The sequence below is a fragment of the Periplaneta americana genome, chromosome 10 (genome assembly GCF_040183065.1).
Source record: "Periplaneta americana isolate PAMFEO1 chromosome 10, P.americana_PAMFEO1_priV1, whole genome shotgun sequence".
NCBI classification, from domain to species: Eukaryota; Metazoa; Arthropoda; class Insecta; order Blattodea; family Blattidae; genus Periplaneta; species Periplaneta americana.
The window spans coordinates 165569622-165580472 of NC_091126.1; positions in this window are offsets into that span (position 1 = coordinate 165569622).

Genomic DNA, 10851 nt, shown 5'->3' on the forward strand with positions numbered 1-10851 from the left:
ATATCTGTGCATTTTCGTATAGGATGTGAAAATCCACAAAAGAATTAAATGACTTAGAATTTTATTACTAATAGTGTTCCAGTTTTTCAAGTCTTATGAAGCTGCGTTTTTTTCTCCTTTTTCACATGATTTACAAGCATGAAAATTGTGAAAATTATTTTTCATGTTTTCTGTACTATTTTCCCTCAAATATGAATAACTATACATTACACAAATTAACTAAACGTTACATAATAATTTAAAGTTCTTTCTTATATTTTTGTAATGTGGATTACTATAATAATGTTTATATTAATTATTTAAACTTGAATAGCTTACACCAAGAAAACAAACACTTCAGTAATAACTACGTTACATGTTTCTTCATATGGAGTGAGAGATTTTCGGGCGTTATGTTGCATTTGAAACTCCTCAGGCACTTAGGTCACTTCAATTGTGAAAGTGAAATTTCTGCTTGCTGAATTACTTAGATTAAAATTATTGTCATGTATTTATTTGCTAAATTGATAAATATTAAGGATTGACGGCGGTGAAATAGAAAGTTTTAATTGTAAGTGAACAATTGTTGTAAAGAAATATGCAATAATTGTAGTGACAATAAAAATGCAATGAAATGAATAAAAATGTTAATAATATATACGTAAGTAAATAAAGCAATGGAAATAATTATAAATGAATGAGTATCAAATGATTAAATAAATATATAAACAATTATGTAAATGAATACGTAAGAAAATAAATGTAATTATATTCCACCCTTAAACAAACGAAATACCCGATAATGTTTGGTCTGTCTTAGAATGAAATGAAGAAGTTTGGGTCTGATTTCACTAAAGTAATTAAACTGATTTTTACATTGAAATTAATTAAGTGATAATGAGATAATCATTCAAATCTGATATTTTGAATTATGAGAAATATTATAATGCAGTCATGACTGTAGAGAAATTGTATATTCTGTATGGTTGTTTGCGTGTAGAATGCAGTAATTCACTAAACAAGTAACTGTGTTAAAATATTAATAGTGCACCCAGCTTTCAATTCAATTGGGGCAGCAGTTCTTCATTTTTTCCCCCATCATTTGGAAGTACGACATTTCTAAAAATTCTCTCTCATTATTTATTTATAAAAAGTTATTTTACGACGCTTTATCAACATTTTAGGCAATTTTGCGTCAGAATAACATGAAGGTGATAATGCCGGTGAAATGAGTCCCGGAGTCCAGCATTTGCTTATATTGGGTTAAGGAAAACTCCTGAAGAAAACACTACCAGGTAACTTGCCCCGACTGGGAATCGAAGTTGATGTGTAAATTTCCCTCAAATATAATGAACTACACATTACACAAATTAAGTACACGTTACATATCTCGTCCACTAGCAACACAAACATTAAAGTGATATCGAATTTGTGTACATTTTCTTATGGTGTAAGCGTCCTTGCGGAGTAATGTTGCATTTGAAAATCATTACTCCGTGAGGTCGCTTCCATCATGAGAGTGACATTGCTGCTTGTTGAACTACTTAGATTGCGAGTACTATCATGGAATGCTTTGGTAAATTCATAAATATTAAATGGTGACAGTGTTGAAATAAATGTTTTAACCATTATTTAGTTTTGCAATAGAAATTCAAAGAAATTAATTAAAAAATATAAGTAAATATAAATGTAAGTAAAGAAAGATATTTAGAAAATTTTAATAAATAAATATATAAATTTCAATAAACATATAAAATAATAAGTAAATGAATAATTAAGTAAATAAATCCAACAGTTTCCTCGTCCTAAACAAACAAAGAATTGGTAGTTTTAGGTCTGTCCAAGATGGAAATGAGCGGGGTTGGGGCTCATTCCAATAAAATAATTACTATTATTTTTACATTAAAATTAATGAAATGATAATGTTATAAATTTGATAAGTCAGATATTTTGAAATATGAAATTTTTAGTTATGCAATAAAGACTGCAGAGAAGTTGGGTATATCTGTGCTTTTTTCGTGTAGGATGCGATAATGCACTAAACAATTAACTACCTCAAAATATTAGGTGTACCATTTTTCAAACGGAATGAAGATGCATTTTTCCCCTTTCCACAAAAATTGAAAATTTACAAGTATGATTGTTTTGAAAATTCGTTGTCATTATTTTGTGCATAAGTTTCCCTCAAACAGGCTATAAAGAAATATATATTACATCATTTAACTGCACGATACATATTTGGTCCACTAGGGACACAAACAATTAAGTGACTCAGAAGATCCATGTTTCTTCTTATGTGGTGAGAGATTTTAGGCAGTAACGTTGCATTTGAAAATCCGTTACTCTCTGAGATTTCTCTCATAATGAGTGGGAATTTGTTGCTTGATAAACAACCTAGATTGATTCTCCTTATGTGGAGAGAGATTTTAGGCAGTAACGTTGCATTTGAAATCCGTTACTGACTGAGATCTCTCTCATCATGAGTGGGAATTTGTTCCTTGATAAACTACCTACATTGTTTCTCCTTATGTGGAGAGAGATTTTAGGCAGTAACGTTGCATTTGAAATCCGTTACTGTCTGAGATTTCTCTCATCATGAGTGGGAATTTGTTGCCTGATAAACTACCTAGATTGTTTCTCCTTATGTGGAGAGGGATTTTAGGCAGTAACGTTGTATTTGAAATCCGTTACTGTCTGAGATTTCTCTCATCATGAGTGGGAATTTGTTGCTTGATAAACTACCTAGATTGTTTCTCCTTATGTGGAGAGAGATTTTAGGCAGTAACGTTGTATTGTAAAATGCATTACTGTCTGAGATTTCTCTCATCATGAGTGGGAATTTGTTGCTTGATAAACTACCTAGATTGTTTCTCCTTATGTGGAGAGGGATTTAGGCAGTAACGTTTCATTTGAAATCCGTTACTGTCTGAGATCTCTCTCATCATGAGTGGGAATTTGTTGCTTGATAAACTACCTAGATTGTTTCTCCTTACGTGGAGAGAGATTTCAGGCAGTAACGTTTCATTTGAAATCCGTTACTGTCTGAGATCTCTCTCATCATGAGTGGGAATTTGTTGCTTGATAAACTACCTAGATTGTTTCTCCTTATGTGGAGAGAGATTTTAGGCAGTAACGTTTCATTTGAAATCCGTTACTGTCTGAGATCTCTCTCATTATGAGTGGGAATTTGTTGCTTGATAAACTACCTAGATTGTTTCTCCTTATGTGGAGAGAGATTTTAGGCAGTAACGTTTCATTTGAAATCCGTTACTGTCTGAGATCTCTCTCATCATGAGTGGGATTTTGTTGCTTGATAAACTACCTAGATTGTTTCTCCTTATGTGGAGAGGGATTTTAGGCAGTAACGTTGTATTTGAAATCCGTTACTGTCTGAGAACTCTCTCATCATGAGTGGGAATTTGTTGCTTGATAAACTACCTAGATTGTTTCTCCTTATGTGGAGAGAGATTTTAAGCGGTAACGTTGCATTTGAAATCCGTTACTGTCTGAGATAACTCTCATCATGAGTGGGATTTTGTTGCTTGATAAACTGCCTCGATAGTTTCTCCTTATGTGGTGAGAGATTTTAGGCAGTAACGTTGCATTTGAAATCCGTTACTGTCTGAGATCTCTCTGCAGTAACGTTACATTTGACATCCGTTACTGTCTGATATCTCTCTCATCATCACTCTGGCAATAGAAATTCTATGAAATGAATAAAAATAGAAATAAATATATAGCTAAATAAATAAGTTTCAAAAATTATTAATAAATAAATACATGTTTAAGTAAACATATAAAAAAAAATTAAATGAATAAGTAATTAAATAAATTCAGCAGTTTCCTACCCCTAAATAAACAAAGGACTCGGTAAGTTTTGGTCTGTCCGAGACGGAAATGAGCGTGGTTGGGGCTCATTTCAATAAAATATTTATTTTGAATTTTACATTAATATTAATTAAATGTTAATGATGTAAAAGAGACGAGTCTGATATTTTGAGATATTAAATTTTTACTCATGCAATCAAGTGTGTAGAGAAGTTGTGTATATCTGTGCTTTTTCGTGTAGAATGCGATAATCCACAAAACAATTAACTGGTTAAAAAAAATTAATAGTGTACCAATTTTTCAAATCCCATGAAGATGCGTTGTTTCTTATTTTTCCACTAAAATTTCTACGCCACCATCAAGAGAAAAATATGTTATACTGTCGATGTGGTGTGGGAAGGGAAGCAACTGGGCTGGTATTCGAAGCTCATTGGTTCCCTTCACACACTATTTCGGCACATATTTTAACCGTATTAGGACCTACATCGCAAAGGTAAGGTTTTTTGATATGAATAGATATGTTTACTATTTGCATTTTATGAATAAAATATTTATTTTGCTTACATATTTTCTGCTACCTTTTATTACTATTATTACTATTGGTATTACAATTATTACTACTAATATTATTAATATTATTATTATTTACTTATCACGTGTCATCTGTAGACCTTGTCACTAGTCACCAATGTACGCAATGGAGAGGGAAAGAATCTAGCCACCCTATCCTATCATATATTGGCTTAGAATTATCAGGACTTCAAGAGCGATACTCTATTAGTATCACTTATAATTTTCCTATCTGTATACTGACAATTAGTGGAACATTTTTATATTATTATTATTATTATTATTATTATTATTATTATTTATTATTAAATAAGTAAATAAAGAAATAGTTCAATAAATAAGTAAATAAATAAATAAAGAGTCGGTAATATTCTGGTCAGTCTCAGACAGGAATGAGCGTGGTTCGGGACTCATTTAATAAAATAAAAAAAAAATTGATGTTTACATTAAAAATGAATTAAATGAGAATTATATAAATGAGAAAAGTCCAAGATTTTGAGTCATGAGAAGTATGATTAAGCAGTCAAGACTATAGAGTACATGTGTGTGTATTTTTGTTTGCGTGTAGAATGATACAATTCACTAACCAATTAACTGCCTTAAAATATTAATAGTCCATATGAAGCTGCATTTGTACTTTTATTTCTCCAACATTTACAAGTATGAAATTTCGGTAAATTCTTTACCATTATTTGTGAATAATTTTCCCTCAAATATGAAGAATTATACATAAAAAAATTTAACTATACGTTACATATTTCGTAGACCAAGAACACAAAAAACAAAGTAATTTCCAAATTACATGTTTCCATTCATGGTGTGAGCGACCTTGGTGACTAATGTTGCATTTGAAACTCCTTAGGCACTGAGATCGCTCCCATCATGAGAGTGACATTGCTGTTTCCTAAACTACTTATTTTATGAGTATTCTGATTGAATTATTAGCTCAATTGATAAGTATTAAGAGGTGACGCTGTTAAAATAAATGTTTTTATTTATAAGTGAATACTTCTTGGAATAAAATATGCACTTCTTATAGTAGCAATAGAAATACAACAAATTGAATTAAAAAATATAAATAAATATATATAGGAAACTAGAGAAAGAAATAAAAACAAATACAAATGAAAAAATATTAATTTATAATTGAATAAATAAATGAAGAGATAAATAAATAAATTAATAAATATGTAAGTAAATATAACTATTTCATACACCTAAATAAACAAACAAAAGTCTCGGTAATTTTTGTTTTGTTTGAGACTGAAATGAGCGGGGTTGGGCCTCATTTCGATAAAATAATTAAATTGATTATTCACTAAAGCAATTAGGTAATAATGATAAAAGAGAAACAATTCCGAGATATTGACTATGGAAAGTATATTTATGCACTGAAGACTGCAGATAAGTTTTGTACGGAATATCTGTTTTCTTCTTGTACTATACGTTAATTCACTAAACAATTAACCGCCTTAATAACATTAATACTGCATCATTTTTTTCAATTCGAATGAAGCTGCATTTATTCTTCTTCCCCAAGATATACAAGTATGAAAGTTTCGAAAATTACTTTTCATAACATTTGTATAATTGTCCCTCAAGTATGAAGAACTATACAGTACACAATTTAACTACCCCATATATATTTCTTACACTAGAAACAAAAACAACCCTGTGATTCTAAAATACATGTTTCTTGTTATGGGGTGAGCGACTTTGGGGACTAAGGTTGCATTTGAAACTCCTTATGCCCTTTGGTCGCTCACATCATGAGAGTGACATTGCTGCTTGTTGAACTACTTACATTACGAGTACTGTCATGGAATGTTTTGATAAATTCATAAATATTAAATGGTGACAATAGTGAAATAAATGTAATTATTCATTACGTATTCTGGCAATAGTAATTCAACAAAATTAATAAAAAAAAATATACATGGGTAAGTAAATAAAAAAATAATATTATTAATAAATAAATATAAGTTTAAATAAACATACAAAATAATAAGTAAATGAATAATTAAGTAAATATACGCAACAGTTTCCTAGTTCTAAACAAACAAAGGACTCGGTATTTTTTGGTCTGTCCGAGACGGATATGAGCGGGGATGGGGCTCATTTCAATAAAATATTTATTTTGATTTTTACATTAAAATTAATTAATTTATAATGATGTAAAAGAGACAAATCTGATATTTTGAAATATGAAATTTTTAGTTATGCAATCAAAACTGAAGAGAAGTTGTGTATATCTGTGCTTTTTCGTGTAGGCTGTGACAATCCACTAAACAATTAACTACCTCAAAATGTTAAGAGTACCACGTTTTCTAACCGAATGAAAATACATTTGTTCTCCTCTTTCCCCAAGATTCAAGATTTAATAATAAACGAGAACTGCGCAGAAACTGTGCAAAGAGTGGATGTAAATATAATCTTAGTTGTTCTTGCTATAAGCAGCGATAGATCTGCAGCGTTTCTTGCACTTTAATATACGGTAGTTTTCACATTTTTCTGAGCACAGCACACATATTCACGTATCGTCCGGTTCGTGGAATGTCTTATTGGAGGACAGCTTGTGGTGGAAGCCATGGACTGCCAGTCTTGTAGTCACATGTTGCATTTCGTAGTTCGTCTGAGTCCAGCTTCTGTCTTGCATCGCACAAGTTGCATAGAATTCCCGTGGTATGTCCCTTTTCTTCTCACGTATGTTCTGTAGAATTCCAGTGTAAGCTTCACTAGATGGCATCAGTAGTGTAGTCCGCAGATCTTCTATGAGGAAGGTCTCCCTGGTGAGCTCGTACACCAGCCTCGATCTTGTACTTTGCGATACTCCTACCGCCCTCTTGAGATATCTGGCTTTTACTCTTTCTATCTCTTCCAGCTGCTTATACGTGAGATGTTCCCATACCAGATCGATTCCGTACTTAAGAACAGGCGCTATCTTCAGCCTGAATAGGTCCATAGCGGTGTCCATTGACAGCAGCCCGATGTTCCTGATCTCAGTCAGGGCCCTGATTGCAGCCACCATTTTTGTTCTAATGTGGATTCTGAAACTCCTCCCTGTTGTCTGTATTGTAAGACCCACGTATTTGAAGTTGTTTACTCTCTTTAATAATTTATCATTGCATTTTACTTGTTCTCCTTCGGTGAGCCTGCCTCCTTTCCTGAATACTACCATTTCTGTCTTCTCTTCGTTTAACTTTATGTCGTTTTTCTCTGCCCAGCCGCATTCTGTGTCTATCGCTGCCTGTAGTGAGCCTATATCTGTCGTTGCGATAGCCATATCGTCGGCATAGATATACATGTTGGCTCCTGTTATCTCTTTCGCGACATCATATGTAAAGGCATTGAATAGAATGGGGCTTAGTGGGTCGCCTTGAAGTACGCCGTTCGTTTGGGATAGCCAGTCTGACATTCTTACTCCGTCGTCTATCTGGAGGTAGTTCTCTGCCAGGATGTTTGATATAAGTATGGTCGTGTTTGTTCAGCCAATTAGCTCTTCTAGCTTGTCCATGAGTAGCTTCCGGTTGATCAAGTCGAAGGCTTTTGAATAATCTACAAAAACCACATATAGCATTCATCTGGGCTCTTCTAATGTCAGTTTTATTTGATCCAGTAGGTTCTTCGCTGCCATTATTGTGGATCTCCCTCTTCTGAACCCAAATTGTTCTTCCGGAGGTATTGGTTCCAGCTTTTCTGCCAATCGCTTCGTTAGGATCCTTGTTAGGTGTTTCAACGCCGTGAATTCTAAGGCTATCCCTCTATATGAATTTCGGCTGGTCGTGTCTTCTTTACCCTTATTCAGTAGTCTGACTGTCGACTTTCTCCATTCGTACGGTATGTTTCCTAATTCCAAACACTTGTTCAGGATGGGGGTCCATACCGGAAGTAGCTCCAGGGCTGTCTGCTTTAGATGCTCATTTCTGATCCCATCTGGACTTGAGGTTCTGTTGTTCTTGGTTTCCTGTGTAGCTTTGGCAACTTCTTCTGCGGTAAAGATCTCCTTTGCCTGTGGCTCAAGATTTACAAAAATTATGATCATTCTGAAAATTATTCTTCTTTATTTTTGTAGAATTTTTCTTCACATACGCTATGAAGAAACATATATTACACAATTTAACTGAACGATACATATTTGGTACATTAGGGATACAAACAATTAAGTGAATCCGAAGTTACTTGTTTCTCCTTATGTGGTGAGAGATTTTAGGCAATAACGTTGCATTTGAAATCCGTTACTGTCTGAGAACTCTCCCATCATGAGTGAGATTTTCTTGAATGATAAACTACTTAGATTACGATATTATCATGGACATATCTGATAAATTTATAAATATAAAGTGGTGACGGTGGTGTAATAAATATTTTTACTTTTATGTCAATACTGGTTGCAATAAAATATGCAATGATTATAGTGACAACAGAAAAACAACGAAATTAATAAAAATATAAATCATTATATAGGTAAATAAATGAAGAAATAGAAAAATATAAAGAAATAAATAAGTAAATGAATCAATAAGAAAATAAATGTACCTAAATTCCACCGCTAAACAAATCAATCATTCCGCAATGTTTTGTGTATCTCAGACTGAAATGAGAGAGGTTGGGCCTAATTTTACTACAAAAAACTGAAGGTTTTTGCATTTTAATTAATTAAATGATAAAAATGCAATAAGAAAAAAACTGATATTTTGAATTATGAGAAATTTTATAATGCAGTCACAACTGTAGAGAAATTGTATATTCTGTATGTGTTCGCGTGTAGAGTAGTGTAATTCACTGAAAAAGTAACTGTGTTAAAAGCATTAATAGTGCATCTTGTTTTCAATTCGAATGGGCAGTATTTGCACTTCTTTTTTCCCCATCATTTGCAAGTATGATATTTCTAAAAATTCTTTTAATTGTGTGAGTAAAATTTTCCCTCAAATGTGAAGAACTACACATTACACAAATTAAGTACACGTTACATATCTCGTCCACAAGCAACACAGTTTAATTAAATGAAATCGTATTTATGTACATCTTATGGTGTGAGTGACCTTGGGAAATAATGTTGTTTTTGAAACTCCTTACTGCCTAAGGTCGCTCCCATCATGAGAGTGATATTTCTGTTGTTGAGGTACTTAGATTACGAGTACTGTCTTCGAATGTTTTTGCTAAATTGTTAAATATTAAGTGGTGACAGTGTTGAAATGAATGTTTTGTTCAATACTTACTGTGACAATAGAAATTCTATGAAATGAATAAAAATAGAAATAAATATACAGGTAAATAAATAAATTTCAAACAATTATTAATAAATAAATACAAGTATAAATGAACGTATAAAAAAGAATTAAATGAATAATTACTTAAATAAATTCAGCAGTTTCCTACCTCTAAACAAACAAAGGACTCGGTATGTTTTGGTCTGTCCGAGACGGAAATGAGCGGGGTTGGGGCTCATTTCAATAAAATATTCATTTTGAATTTTACAATAATAGCCTATTAATTAAAGGTTAATGACATAAAAGAGACTAGTCTGATATTTTGAAATATGAAATTTTTAATTATGCAATCAAGTGTGTAGAGAAGATGTGTATATCTGTGCTTTTTCGTGTAGAATGCGATAATCCACAAAACAATTAACTGGTTAAAAATATTTATACTGTACCAATTTTTCAAATCGCTTGCAGCTCATTTGTTCCTTATTTTTCAACTAAAATTGCTACGTCAATTTCAAGAGAGAAAAATACCATCCTGTCGATTTGGTGTGGGAAGGGAAGCAACTGGGCTAGTATTCGAAGCTCATTGGTTCCCTTCACACACTATTTCGGCACATATTTTAACCGTATTTGGATCTACATCGCAAAGGTAAGGTTTTTTGAAATGAATGGATATGTTTACTATTTGCATTTAATGAATAAAATATTTATTTTGCTTACATATTTTCTGCTAGCTTATATTACTATTATTACTATTGGAATTACAATTATTATTATTATTATTATCATTATTATTATTATTATTGTTATTATTACAGGAATTCTAAATCACTTTCTCCAGTCTGTAGATGCATAAATTATGCCTATTTGCATGGGCACAATTTAGATCCTTTTAAGGTATAATTTCGTTTTGATTATTAGTATTTACTGTTCTTTTTATCTGTTTTATTTATGTATGTTCTTGTTTATTTAAGATATTATTTTTTTTGTACGTTTGTATCTTCTGTTTGTGTATTGTGCTGAACTATAATTGGCCTCTGGCTGTTGTTCAGCACACAAATATTAATAATAAAGAAATAAATAATAAATAAATAAATAAATAAATAAATAAATTATTATTTACTTATCAAGTGTCATTTGTAGACCATGTCACTAGTCACCAATGTACGCAATGGAGAGGGAAAGTATCTAGCCAGCCTATCCCATCATATCCTGGCTTAGATTCCTCAGGACTTCAAGAGCGATACTCTATTAGTATCACTTATAA